General features: G+C 43.4%; 1 pseudogene; it reads right to left on the reverse strand.

Annotated features, from left to right (window-relative positions):
• The window catches only part of LOC124037469, a 53,078-nt pseudogene extending 49,183 nt beyond the window's left edge, over nt 1-3,895 (reverse strand).
• Between the last annotated feature and the right edge of the window lie 11,783 nt (nt 3,896-15,678).

Genomic DNA, 15,678 nt, shown 5'->3' on the forward strand with positions numbered 1-15,678 from the left:
GACATGTGTATGGACCAATAACATCTGATAAATATGGACCAATAACATCTGTTAAATATGTGTATGTGACCAATAACATCTGATAAATATGGACCAATGACATCTGATAAACATGTGTATGGACCAATAACATCTGATAAATATGGACCAATAACATCTGATAAACATGTGTATGGACCAATAACATCTGATAAATATGGACCAATAACATCTGATAAATATGGACCAATAACATCTGATAAACATGTGTATGGACCAATAACATCTGATAAATATGGACCAATAACATCTGATAAACATGTGTATGTGACCAATAACATCTGGTAGACATGTGTATGGACCAATAACATCTGATAAATATGGACCAATAACATCTCATAAACATGTGTACGTGACCAATACAATGTGATTTGATTTGAACATCCACCCAGCCAGGTATTCAAACCAAACTAACTGCCAACATCCCAAGTATTCTCATATTGCCAACCTGGGTTGACGTCAATTCAGAATTGAACTCAATTCAAACAATGGGAGCAGAATTTGAATAGAATTTGAATTGAAAGAAGTAGAATGTAATTCAAATCAATTCAAATAAGACATGAAACATCTCATTCATTCCACAAAATATTTTACCAAAAAGATATGCCACGTATTTATTAAGCAACAAATACACCATTTCAAATATTAGTTTGATAATAACTTAAAGATGTCACACACTATTGTTTATTTGTCATGAGATGTTAGATTCCCTTCCATAATGCAGTATTTGCTCTAGTGCATTCTGGGAAATGTATTCCGATATTTAAAAACATTAAGGGAATTATTAATTATTGTAGACAACACACAACATGATCTTGGAATATTTCCAGACCACTTTAATTATTTAAAATAGTTTTAAGAGAATACGTTTTAAAAATGAAAACGTTTTAACCTTATGCTACATGGTATTGGTAACCCCATACATGTTATCAAAATAAACATTACTATGGTGATGTGTTGAATAAATAAGCTATTTGAATTTCATTGAATCAAATTATACTTCCTTTTAATTCAAATTCTATTCAAAATTCTGATTCCCGTGGGGTGTGGCCAATTAAAAGACCAATTACAATTCTATAATTTAAATGGAATTAAAGAACTATTCACAACTCAACATTCCACTCTGGGATTCTATTCTCATGTCCAGGAGTAGCCTGCTGGTTGGCGCTGTCTTGTATACTTCAATGTCCATTGTCACACTTACCAAGACAGCACAGGCAGATCTGGCACCAGAATACAGATCTGGCACCAGAATACAGATCTGGCACCAGAATAGTCCAGGAGATCTCAGCCCAAAGACCCGCTGGACTCATAATGCTATTCAAAATCAGACACATTTTCTCTGTTTGCTTACGGGCATCGTTTAAATCAACACACCGTGGGGGTCTCATGTCCAAGAGGTTCTGGTTACAAAGACCTGTAGTACTTTTTCACACTGCTGTTCCAATCTGAACCATAGGCCAAATGTGCTGTCTTTGAACTTTTCTTTTTCACATGGTCCTTTACGGCACTGTTCCAGGAACCATTGTGGATGCTTAACTAGGCCAATGCAGTACAGCTCAGCTTGGCTCGGCTCAGCTCAGCTCAGCTCAGTAAGGTGAAAGGGATATGGGAGTCATGATAGGATGCAGACAGCTTCCTTTGTTTGCTGACATCTAGGAAGTTAATGTAGGCTAGTGGTTATTGGCCTGGTTCTAAATGCCATCTGTCAAATCAGAGGATTCATTGGTCAATATTTCCTCCTGCCTACCTCACTGTTAAAAACAGACTCCTGCTGTGGAGCTCCCTGAGGAGTCCCTGGGGAGTAGACTCGTCTACCGTCTCAAGGTCACTCTCACACAGACCCTCTCCACATCACATGGCTAGAGACACTATCAATCTCCATCTCAATCTCTCATTCATTTATAATTCAAAACATATCCATCATTGTGCTTAACATCAACTGGAGAAGGAACGTGTACGTGTATAAACATGGTGAGGACAGAGGAGAAATCTCTTTCCTACTTACCCGTGCGTATTTAGAGGAGTAGGGGTCTTCAAACAGAGCCCACATGCGTTTCTGCCAGCGGCCCCAAACCCCCCTGCCTTGGCATCTGGAGAATCCCCCTGTGCCAGCCTCCTTGTCATCTCATCAGCCTCATCACCAACGCCGTCCCCCTGGTCGGCTGCAATCTCCGGGTCTGGATCATCGTTACCAGTCAGGTCGAGCAGGGCCCCCCCGCCAAAACTATCAAGTGCCTCTTCCGCCTCCCGATGCTGGCTATAGGTCATCCAACAGCACGGCTCCACGTCCGTCTCGTCGATGCCCCAGAAGGCCAGTTCCTCCTCATACAGTGGTCCGCAGACATCGGCAGGGCAGTGAAGTTTACCTGTCCGGTAATAATTAAGGATATGGGCGAAAACACCCGGGTGGCGGTCGAAGAAGAATTCCTCATGTTTGTCATCCCAGTCGAAGTGGCTAGGCGCGTCGGGTTCGGCGAGCCAGGATAAACGGGTGCCGGGCAGGGTACGCAGGGTACCGCGATATGTCTGATGTTTGATACCTCCCACGTTTATCACAATGCGATCCTTCTCGTCGCTCAAGCCCATTGCGTCCCTTAGGCATGTCTCCAGTAAGTTCCCGGCATCACAACGGCAACTCTAGGAGCACCGCACGCCTCAACGGGAGGGAGGGAGGGAGAACTTTCGCAAGTGCAACACATGCACACCCGGGATTACCAGGGGATGGGGGGAGGGGGGGGTGGTGGGGGGGCAGTAGGATGCTATAGGAAATAGAACAATGCACAAAATAAATCTGCTGCTGCTATTACAGACTACAGACCCTCAAACAATACACGTATAGACCTAATTTAGCACATATTCCCACTGATAATGCCAGATGCTCCAACGGTTCTCCAACCTGTCACGGAAATCAATCACCAGCCAGACCTACTGGAGGGGAGAACATATAATTGCACAAATGATTGTAGTCAATGGCTTCCCATAAACAATGGACGTCACATCGTAGTGGTATACATCCGAGAGATAAAGATGATGATATAATTGTTTTGTTTTTCTTTTTCTCCAAATCCAACGCAATGACTCTCCTCCTGTTGTGGTGGTTTTGGTATAACCTGTTTATGACATCCACGGGCAGTAAGGTGACTGCTGTGCCAAGGGTGACTGCTGTGCCAAGGGTGACTGCTTTCCGTGGTTCTGAAAGGACAGCACCAGTCTCTCTCTCTCCCTCCTCTCCGAGACACCCTCCTTGCTATTCAGACTGCTACCCTTCCTCTCATGTATCTACTGTCGCTTACCCCCTCCCTAAAAGAACACAGAAAAATCCAGTTTTCCGTTGAACGAAACCGATAACTGTAAAGATCAGGCGCCGCGCCTTTTATTCTCACGCAGGTGTCTGTATGTTAATCTTCAGCCGGTAATTGTTGTTTTCGTGTATGCATTTTGACGGACCGATGCGAGTGATTCCCTCGTGCTTAGAGCCTGCAGGAGGGCGAGCAGTCAACCGTGTTCACTGGTGTGAAGTCTCAAGAAGATAAACGACGGAAGGCAAGAAGGCACGCGCACGTCCTATGTTTTCTGTATTTGTGTGCTCGCGGTGGGTAAGGATTCTCTTTAGAATTGTCACGAACTCTCAACAACGTTGGTTCTGGAAACACCGTAGAGGAAGAAGACGAGGGAGTAGGACTGTCAGTCAAGAGACTCACAATATGTCTAAAAAAAACAAACACCGAAAATATAAGCTAACAATACATCATTGTTGACAGCTGGTTCCCTCTCTTCCTAGTTTCACCTCGTCTCAAATGACATGGAGCATGCCAGGTCATCACCATTGTTCTGTTTTAATTGTCAGTCATGGAGTTCATGCGTTCACTGATTTGTTTGCGTTATTTGCCAGCGAGGCAGCCCCACCCCTTTTCCATCCTTAAGTTCTTTATTTGTCACAGTAGACTTAAGTATTTTGGACCGTTGTCCGAACCGACAGTCTGACGTAGTCAATAGGTTTTTATTTTGAGGGCATGCTAGATAAGACCCTTATACCATTAGGCCAAACGCCTAATCCCATCCTACATCAAACAAGGAAATAAATGTATGTAAATGAATCAAATCAAACTCTATTTATAGAGCCAATTTCGTACAGGGGATGCATTTCATAGTGTTTAACGAAATATTACGCTCAACATTTTTTTAAATGTAAATGAATATAAACAAAAAAAACAAAGAGTTTATGCAAATGTGTTCCCTTTTTATACAACGTGATTTTGTATGAACAGAGACAGACAACTGGTGTCACAACGGCCTCCGATTTCAATTCCCTCTCTCCGCCGTATGGTAGGAAAAAAATCGTTATGATGTCATTATGCTCATTGCCAACAGAGATAGTGATATTGCCCATGAACACTGAACAACAATATAAACGCAATATGCAACCATTTCAAATATTTTTACTGAGTTTAAGTTCATATAAGAAAAATCAGTCAAAATAAATTCATTAGGCCCTAATCTATGGATTTCACATGACTGGGAATACATTCATTAGGCCCTAATCTATGGATTTCACATGACTGGGAATACATTCATTAGGCCCTAATCTATGGATTTCACATGACTGGGAATACATTCATTAGGCCCTAATCTATGGATTTCACATGACTGGGAATACATTCATTAGGCCCTAATCTATGGATTTCACATGACTGGGAATACATTCATTAGGCCCTAATCTATGGATTTCACATGACTGGGAATACATTCATTAGGCCCTAATCTATGGATTTCACATGACTGGGAATACATTCATTAGGCCCTAATCTATGGATTTCACATGACTGGGAATACATTCATTAGGCCCTAATCTATGGATTTCACATGACTGGGAATACATTCATTAGGCCCTAATCTATGGATTTCACATGACTGGGAATACATTCATTAGGCCCTAATCTATGGATTTCACATGACTGGGAATACATTCATTAGGCCCTAATCTATGGATTTCACATGACTGGGAATACATTCATTAGGCCCTAATCTATGGATTTCACATGACTGGGAATACATTCATTAGGCCCTAATCTATGGATTTCACATGACTGGGAATACATTCATTAGGCCCTAATCTATGGATTTCACATGACTGGGAATACAGATATGCGCATTTGTTGGTCACAGATAACGTTAAAAAAAATGTAAGTATGGGCGTTGGATCAGAAAACCAGTCTGTATCTGGTGTGACCACCATTTGCCTGATGCAACGTGACACATCTCCTTCACATAGAGTTAATCAGGCTGTTGATTGTGGAACGTTGTCCCACTCCTCTTCAATGGCTGTGCGGAGTTGCTGGATATGGGTGGGAACTGGAACACGCTGTCGTACACGACGATCCAGAGCATCCCAAACATGCTCAATGGGTGACATGTCCGGTGAGTATGCAGCTCATGGAAGAACTGGGACATTTTCAGCTTCCAGGAATTGTGTACAGATCCTTGTGACATGGGGCCGTACATTATCATGCTGAAACATGAGATGATGGCGGTGGATGAATGGCACGACAACGGGCCTCAGGATCTCGTCACGGTATCTTTGTGGGTTCAAATTGCCATTGTTAAAATGGAATTGTGTTCATTGTCTGTAGTTTATGCCTGCCCATACCATAATCCCGCTGTCACAATGGGGCACTCTGTTCACAACATTGACATAAGCGAAATGCATTGCCCAGTGAAGTCGATTTTATTTAAGCTCATGAAACATGGGACCAACATTTAGTTCCCTGTAGGCTACCTCAGTCATCTTAGTGCCTCCTCAATATTACTATGACATTGCACTAGGTGTGCGAACTTGAGTGTTTAGCAACCCAAAAGTTGCATGTTTGTATCTCATCATGGACAATATTAGCTACTTAGCAACTACTTACTACTTTTCAGATACTTTGCAACTACTTAGCATGCTAGCTAACCCTTCCCCTAACCTAACCCTAACCCCTAAGCCTAGCTAACGTTAGCCACAACTAATTGGAATTTGTAACATATACACTACCATTCCAAAGTTTGGGGTCACTTAGAAATGTCCTTGTTTTTGAAAGAAAAGCTATTTTTGTGTCCATTAATATCAAATTGATCAGAAATACAATATAGACATGGTTAATGTTGTAAATTACTATTGTAGCTGGAAACGACAGATTTTTTAACGGAATATCTACATAGGTATACAGAGGCCCATTATCAGCAACCATCACTCCTGTGTTCCAATGGCACATTGTGTTAGCTAATCCAAGTTTATCGTTTTAAAAGGCTAATTGATCATTAGAAAACCCTTTTGTGATTATGTTAGCACAGCTGAAAACTGTTGTCCTGATTAAAGAAGCAATAAAACTGGCCTTCTTTAGACTAGTTGAGTATCTGGAGAATCAGCATTTGTGGGTTCGATTACAGGCTCAAAATGGCCAGAAACAAATAACTTTCTTCTGACACTCATTAGTCTATTCTTGTTCTGAGAAATTAAGGATATTTCAATGTGATAAATTGCCAAGAAACTGAAGAACTTGTACAACGCTGTGTACTACTCCCTTCACAGAACAGCGCAAACTGGCTCTAACCAGAATAGAAAGAGGAGTGGGAAGACCCGGTGCACAACTGAGCAAGAGGACCAGTAGAATGTCTAGTTTGAGAAACAGACACCTCACAAGTTCTCAACTGGCAGCTTCATTAAATAGTACCCGCAAAACACAAGTCTCAACAGTGAAGAGGCATCCCCCGGGATGCTGGCCTTCTACGCAGAGTTGCAAAGAAAAATCCATATCTCAGACTGGCAAATAAAAATAAAAGATTAAGATGGGAAAAAGAACACAGACACTGGACAGAGAGATGGCTTTTTCTTTGCAACTCTGCCCAGAAGGCTAGCATCCTTGATTTGGATGAAGATTTTTACTTCAATCATACTGCTCACCTCCGGGGCAGGGCCTAATTCCAGACACTCGGAAGAGAGAAAGACGGCGATATAGAGGTCAAAGTGCGGGCACCATGATGAAACTATGGAGGCCAGTAAAATGAACTGCCTCTACCCTCTCTACAATTGGCGAATGTATGAAACATTGGACGAGCTCCGTTTGAGACTATCCTATCAACGGGACCTGAAGAACAGTAACGTCCTACCTTTCTTGGAAACTTGGCTGAAGAAGGTCATAGGTAATATTCCAGCTGGTTTTTCTGTGCAGTGGCAGAACAGAACGGTAGCATCAGGTAAGCTCAAGGGTGTGTCTCTTTGTTAACAACAGCTGGTGTGTGCTTGCTGATCTCTAATATTAAGGAAGTCTTGAGGTTCTGCTCGCCTAAGGTAGAGTATCTCATGATAAGCTGTAGACCACACTATTTACCAAGAGAGTTTTAATCTATATTTTTTGTAGCTGTCTATTTAACACCACAAACCGATGCTGACACTAAGAGCACACTCAACGAGCTGTATAGAGCGATAACCAAACAAGAACATGCTCATCCAGAGGTAGAGCTCCTAGTGGCCGATGATTTTATACAGGAAAACTGAAATCCGTTTGACCTCATTTCGACCAGCATGTCAACTGTGCAACCAGAGGCGAAAGATCATCTTAACTACACACACAAAGAAGCATACAAATCTCACCCTCACTTTGGCAAATCTGACCATAACTTTATCCTCCTGATTCCTGCTTAAAAGTAAATACTCAAACAGGAAGTACCAGTGACACGCTCAATACAGAAGTGGTCAGATGAAGCCAATCCTAAGCTACAAGACTTTTTCCTTTAGCACATACTGGAATATGTTCCAGGACTCATCCAATGGCATTGAGGAGTTTACCACATCAGTCACCGGTTCATTAATAAAGTGCATCAACGATGTTGTCCCTAAAGTGACGATACTTAAATATCTCAACCAGAAGCCATGGATTACAGGCAACATCTGCACTGAGCTAAAGGCTAGAGCTGCTGCTTTCAAGGATTGGGACACTAAACTGAACACTTAGAAGAAATCCTGCTATGCCTCCGACAAACCATTAAACAGGAAAAGTGTCCATACAGGACTAAGATCGAATCCTACTACACCAGCTCTGATGCTCGTCAGGTGACAGGGCTTGCAAACTATCACGGATTACAAAGGGAAACCAGCCAAGAGCTGCTCAGTGATGCAAGCCTTCCAGGCATACAAAGTGCCTTTTATACTCGCTTTGAGGCAAGCAACACTGAACCATGTGTGAGAGCACCAGCTGTTCCGGACAACTGTGTGATCACGCTCTCCATAGCCAATATGAGTAAGACGTTTAAACAAGTCATTATTCACAAGGCTGCAGGACCAGACGGATTACCAGGACACGTACTCAGAGCATGAGCTGACCAGCTGGCAAGTGACTTCACTGACATTTTCAACCTCTCCCTGACCCAGTCTGTAATAACTACATGTTTCAAGCATAGCACCATAGTCCCTGTGTCCAAGAACTCCAAGGTAACCTGTCTAAATGACTATCGCCCCTTAGCACTCACATCTGTAGCCATGAAATGCTACCCTGGACCCACTCCAATTCGTATACCGCCGAACAGATCCACAGATGACGCAATCGATATTGCACTCAACACTGCCCTTTCCCACTTGGACAAAAGGAACACCTACGGTAGAATGCTGTTCAATGACTACAGCTCAGTGTTTAACACCGTAGTGCAGTCCAAGCTCATCACTAAGCTAAGGATCCTGGGACTGAACCCCTCCCTCTGCAACTGGATCCTGGACTTCCTGACAGGCCAGCCCCAGGTGGTGAGGGTAGGCAACAACACATCCACCACACTGATCCTCAACACGGGGGCCCCTCAGGGGTGCATGCTTAGTTCCCTCCTGTACTCCTTGTTCATACTTACTGTATGACCTGGCAAAGATATACAGGCGTGCCATGAACACTTTCCGGCATCTAGTTGATCTAGGGTGTAAATCATTAGTTAATCAACAGTTGCAAACAATAGTTTCTATTGGACAAATTCAGGTATGTTTATCCCCATTTCTGTGTCTCCTTCCATTTAAGAAATGTTTTTCAACAGAATGGGCAGAATGAATATACCCCGGGTCGAGCCTAAACACAGTTCACTTCCATAGCAGCCAAGTTGTATTCTGTCTCGCATCTATGCGCTCTCCTCCTCTCACCTTTTCCCTTCGTTTGTGGACTTCAATTCACAAGACATCAGCTGTATGTGACTAGGTGAAAAAACCTTTCCAAGCCAAAACATATAACCGCTAAACACGGCCTACATAGTTGTCACCATATTAGCTAAAGTAACGTCATAGTCAACATAGCTACTATAACTAATGTATTAGTAAACCTGCTACAATCATGCAGTAATGTTAGTGTACAGTCAGTAAGCAGTTACACCGGTGGGCCCCGTTGACAAAACATTTTTAAAACCAAAAGCTTACATTGGAAGAGTTCCAGTGTTGTGTTGGATAGTTATAGCCAGCTAGCTAACATAGCATCCCTCTGTTATAGCCAGCTAGCTAACATAGCATCCCTCTGTTATAGCCAGATAGCTAACATAGCATCTCTCTGTTATAGCCAGCTAGCTAACATAGCATCCCTCTGTTATAGCCAGCTAGCTAACATAGCATCCCTCTGTTATAGCCAGATAGCTAACATAGCATCTCTCTGTTATAGCCAGCTAGCTAACACAGCATCCCTCTGTTATAGCCAGCTAGCTAACATAGCATCCCTCTGTTTGAGCAGAGTGTTTGAGTAGGCTAAACTAGCTAGCTGCATTTGTTATCTAAGTAGGTGAAGCTGAAAAAAAAAATGTAATCGCTCTCTCTTGCTTCTCCTTTTTTGAAAAAATTAATTTGTTAAAAACTGTTCAACAACACACCATATTTTATGCACTGCAGTGCTAGCTAGCTGTATCTTATGCTTTCAGTACTATATTAATTATCTGATCCTTTGATTGGGTGAACAACATGTCAGTTCATGCTGCAAGAGCTCTGATAGGTTGGAGGACATCCTCCGGGAAGTTGTCATCATTACTGAGTAGTCTATGGATGGGGGTGAGAACAATGAGCCTCCTAGGTTTTGTGTTGAAGTCAATGTTGGACGACATAAGCTAGCTGGCCTCAGCTACACCATGGTGCTACCCTACAGAGGGATGTTGAGGCTACTGAAGACCATTGCAAAACAGTGTGTTTTAATCAATTATTTGTTGATGTGAATATATATATAAAAAAGGATAACTTTAACATTTTACAGTTTTTATTTACAGTGGGGCAAAAAAGTATTTAGTCAGCCACCAATTGTGCAAGTTCTCCCACTTAAAAAGATGAGAGAGGCCTGTAATTTTCATCATAGGTACACTTCAACTATGACAGACAAAATTAGAAAAAAAATCCAGAAAATCACATTGTAGGATTTTTCATGAATTTATTTGCAAATTATGGTGGAAAATAAGTATTTGATCAATAACAAAAGTTTATCTCAATACTTTGTTATATACCATTTGTTGGCAATGACAGAGATCAAACGTTTTCTGTAAGTCTTCACAAGGTTTTCACACATTGTTGCTGGTATTTTGGCCCATTCCTCCATGCATATCTCCTCTAGAGCAGTGATGTTTTGGGGCTGTTGCAGGGCAACACAGACTTTCAACTCCCTCCGAGGATTTTCTATGGGGTTGAGATCTGCAGACTGGCTAGGCCACTCCAGGACCTTGAAATGCTTCTTACGAAGCCACTCCTTCATTGCCCGGGCATTTCATCTTCAATGCCCTGGCTGATGGAAGGAGGTTTTCACTCAAAATCTAATGATACATGGCCCCATTCATTCTTTCCTTTACACGGATCAGTCGTCCTGGTCCCTTTGCAAAAAAACAGCCCCAAAGCATGATGTTTCCCCCCCTATGCTTCACAGTAGGTATGGTGTTCTTTGGATGCAACTCAGCATTTTTGTCCTCCAAACACGACGAGTTGAGTTTTTACCAAAAAGTTATATTTTGGTTTCATCTGACCATATGACATTCTCCCAATCTTCTTCTGGATCATCCAAATGCTCTCTAGCAAACTTCAGACGGGCCTGGACATGTACTGACTTAAGCAGGGGGATACGTCTGGCACTGCAGGATTTGAGTCCCTGGCGGCGTAGTGTGTTACTGATGGTAGGCTTTGTTACTTTGGTCCCAGCTCTCTGCAGGTCATTCACTAGGTCCCCCCGTGTGGTTCTGGGATTTTTGCTCACCGTTCTTGTGATAATTTTGACCCCACGGGGTGAGATCTTGCGTGGAGCCCCAGAGCGAGGGAGATTATCAGTGGTCTTGTATGTCTTCCATTTCCTAATAATTGCTCCCACAGTTGATTTCTTCAAACCAAGCTGCTTACCTACTGCAGATTCAGTCTTCCCAGCCTGGTGCAGATCTACAATTTTGTTTCTGGTGTCCTTTGACAGCTCTTTGGTCTTGGCCATAGTGGAGTTTGGAGTGTGACTGTTTGAGGTTGTGGACAGGTGTCTTTTATACTGATAACAAGTTCAAACAGGTGCCATTAATACAGGTAACGAGTGGAGGACAGAGGAGCCTCTTAAAGAAGTAGTTACAGGTCTGTGAGAGCCAGAATTCTTTCTTGTTTCTAGGTGACCAAATACTTATTTTCCAACATAATTTGCAAATACATTAATTAAAAATCCTACAATGTGATTTTCTGGATAAAAAAAAAAATTGTCTGTCATAGTTGAAGTGTACCTGTGATGAAAATTACAGGCCTCTCTCATCTTTTTAAGTGGGAGAACTTGCACAATTGGTGGCTGACTAAATACTTTTTTGCCCCACTGTATATGAAATTCTCTGAGCAGGATGGTCCTCCCCTTCCTCCTCCTGCGGAGCCTCCACGCCTACTAGCTGATAAACTAAACTGTATATCAAAAGGGTCAGAGTTGAGCCTCTGTAGCTGTGGCAGGGAGGCAGGAGGACGTCGCTGGGAATGATGTCTGTATTCCAAATGGCACTCTATTCCATATATAGTCCACCACCAACAGAGCCCTAGGCCTATGGTCTAAATTAGTGCACTATATAGGGAATAGAGTGCTGTTTGGGACGTATCTGAAGTGCTAACATGAAAGAAACCTTGATCTCATTGGAAGCACTGAAAGTGTTACATATGATGCTGTACTGTGTTCACTGTTAAGCAACAGGCAGCATGGCCTGCTTTAAAATTACAAATAGTCATTTTTGTCATTAGTTGAAACATTCCTTTGAACCGCAGTAAACAGTTCTTTGAACAGTGATTTTGTCAAAACAAAGCAGCCCAAGGGAAACTTTAGAGAATCCACCTTTGTGCTAATTCTTCCAAAGGGTTTTTAGTGGTTTGTTTCTAATTTCATTCAGTGTGTGGATCACTGTTTTAGGATGGAAATTGTACTTTTGTTCCCATTCTGATCGTGGGCCTGACTGATTTGTTTCAGTTCTGATGGTGGGCCTGACTGATTTATTTCAGTTCTGATCGTGGGCCTGACTGATTTGTTTCAGTTCTGATCGTGGGCCTGACTGAATTATTTCAGTTCTGATCGTGGGCCTGACTGATTTGTTTCAGTTCTGATGGTGGGCCTGACTGATTTATTTCAGTTCTGATCGTGGGCCTGACTGATTTATTTCAGTTCTGATCGTGGGCCTGACTGATTTGTTTCAGTTCTGATCGTGGGCCTGACTGATTTGTTTCAGTTCTGATGGTGGGCCTGACTGATTTATTTCAGTTCTGATGGTGGGCCTGACTGATTTATTTCAGTTCTGATGGTAGGCCTGGGTTTTTAGCAGTTTAATTAAATGTATTCCGTGCGGGCAAGGGAACCACACCTGTAAAGCCATTTACACACCTGCATAAGATACGTCTCAATACCAACTACTGAGAAGAGCGTAGGAAAGGCATTTCCTAAGTCTGAATCGGGCCCAATGTGCACTACTGTTAACCGGAACCCTATGGGCTTTGGAGAGTAGTGCACTATATAGGGAATAGGGTGCCAGCCCTGGTCAAGAGTAGTACACTATATAGGGAATAGTGTGCCAGCTCTGGTCAAGAGTAGTGCTGAGCACGCAACGGGGCTGAAGTGGAGCGGGTCGAGAGCTTCAAGTTCCTTGGTGTCCAGCTCGGCGGCAGGGTAGCTTAGTGGTTAGAGTGTAGAGGTGGCAGGGTAGCCTAGTGGTTAGAGTGTAGAGGTGGCAGGGTGGCCTAGTGGTTAGAGTGGAGAGGCGGCAGGGTAGCCTAGTGGTTAGAGTGGAGTAGCGGCAGGGTAGCCTAGTGGTTAGAGTGGAGAGGCGGCAGGGTAGCCTAGTGGTTAGAGTGTAGAGGTGGCAGGGTAGCCTAGTGGTTAGAGTGGAGAGGTGGCAGGGTAGCCTAGTGGTTAGAGTGTAGGGGAGGCAGGGTAGCCTAGTGGTTAGAGTGGAGAGGTGGCAGGGTAGCCTAGTGGTTAGAGTGTAGAGGTGGCAGAGTAGCCTAGTGGTTAGAGTGTAGAGGTGGCAGGGTAGCCTAGTGGTTAGAGTGTAGAGGTGGCAGGTAGCCTAGTGGTTAGAGTGTAGAGGTGGCAGGTAGCCTAGTGGTTAGAGTGTAGAGGTGGCAGGGTAGCCTAGTGGTTAGAGTGGAGAGGTGGCAGGGTAGCCTAGTGGTTAGAGCGTTGGACTAGTAAACGAAAGGTTGCAAGTTCGAATCCCCGAGCTGACAAATACAAATCTGTCGTTCTGCCCCTGAACAGGCAGTTAACCCACTGTTCCTAGGCCGTCATTGAAAATAAGAATTTGTTCTTAACTGACTTGCCTGGTTAAATAAAGGTTAAAAAGAAAGGATCAATTGTGGTCCAAAACACACCAACACAGTCATAAAGAAGGCCCAACAATGCCTCTTCCCCCTCAACAGGCTGAAAATATTTGGCCATAGGTACTCAGATCCTCAAAAAGGTTCTACAGCTGTATCTTGACTAGTTGTGTCACTGCCTGGTATGGAAACTACTTGGCATTTGACCTCATGGCACTACAGAGGGTAGTGCATACGGCCCAGTACATCACTGGGGCAGAGCTCCCTGCCATCCAGGACCTCTATACCAGGCGGTGTCAGAGGAAGGCCTTAAGAAATTGTCAAAGACTCCAGCCATCCAGGGGTGGGCATTTACAGTCCTCAGTCCACCTGATTGGTGTCACAGTTTTGTCCCAGCCCCAGCTAACACACCTGACTCCAATAATCACCGCATCATGATCTTCAGTTTAGAATGGCATTTGATTAATCATCTGTGTCTTGCTAGGGATGTAGAAAAAGTGAAACCAAGTGACACCCTTGGAGTTGCCCACCCCTGTCATAGACGGTTCTCTGCTACTGCAAAGCAAGTGGTACCGATGCACCAAGTCTGGAAACAACAGGCTCCTTAACAGCTTCTACCCCCAAGCCATAAGACTGCTGAACAGTTAATCAAATGGTCACTGGACTATTTACATTGACACCCACCATTATAATATTTGTTTGACTCTTGCACTGGCTCTATGCACACTCACACACTCTGCTGCGACTCTGTTTATTATGTCTCCTGATTACCTTTGACCCCCACCGACATTTACATGATTTATTACCTCAATTACCCCGTACCGCCTGCACATTGACTCAGTACTGGTACTCCTCGTATGTAGCCTGGTTATTTTATTGTGAGGAAGTAGCAAGCATTTTTGAAATGGTCTGTTTGAGATACAAGTTTGAGGTGGGGTTTTTGAAGTGTTTTTTTTTTCCTCGTCGAGTTAGCCTTGGCCACAAATACGAGTATAGGATAAGTCAACATTATTTGGGTATGAGTTAACAGAATATGAACTTTTAAAAGTGAGATTTTTTCCCTGAACAGTTTAAAACGGTAAAATTTTCCTCTCAGCCTCATGACAAAATGTGTAGAGTAGCAGGAAATGTATTTTAAAACTGCAAAACGTTGTCTCATAGTAACATTTGAAGAATAGCACGAGACGAGCTATAAAACAGCACATTTATCTCTGCCCCGTGGCAAATCTTTAAAGGTGCAAAAATCACATCCTTCCAATTATACTGTGTTTTAAAAAATAACCCTCAATACACCCCTCAAAAGAGGCATAAAAAGTCATGTCAAAATGTGCAGAATTGCCGGAAATCTAATTTTAAAATATCAACAACAAAAAATCTGGGTGAAGGACCTCCCGGACACCCCGTTTACCATGCCCACAGGAAGTGGGGGGCTCCTCGAGTTTGAGGAACGGGCCAGTCGGCGAAGGTGGAAATCTTGAATGATGTTGAGATCCAGAATGTCCTCCACCGGAACACAACAGCGCTCCTCTGGACCGTACCCCTGCCAGTCCACCAGGTACTGGAGCCAACCCCCACGACGTCAGGAGTCCAGTAGGAATCTGACGGCATAGGCGGGACTTCCTTCGACTTCCAGGGGAGGCAGAGAGGGGTGTTGTGGGGAACAGCCTCAGCTAAGGGACCTGGAACCACCAGCCTGAGGATAATATAATAATAATAATATATGCCATTTAGCAGACGCTTTTATCCAAAGCGACTTACAGTCATGTGTGCATACATTCTACGTATGGGTGGTCCCGGGAATCGAACCCACTACCCTGGCGTTACAAGCACCATGCTCTACCAACTGAGCTACAGAAGGA

The sequence above is a fragment of the Oncorhynchus gorbuscha genome, linkage group LG06, assembly GCF_021184085.1.
Source record: "Oncorhynchus gorbuscha isolate QuinsamMale2020 ecotype Even-year linkage group LG06, OgorEven_v1.0, whole genome shotgun sequence".
NCBI lineage: Eukaryota > Metazoa > Chordata > Actinopteri > Salmoniformes > Salmonidae > Oncorhynchus > Oncorhynchus gorbuscha.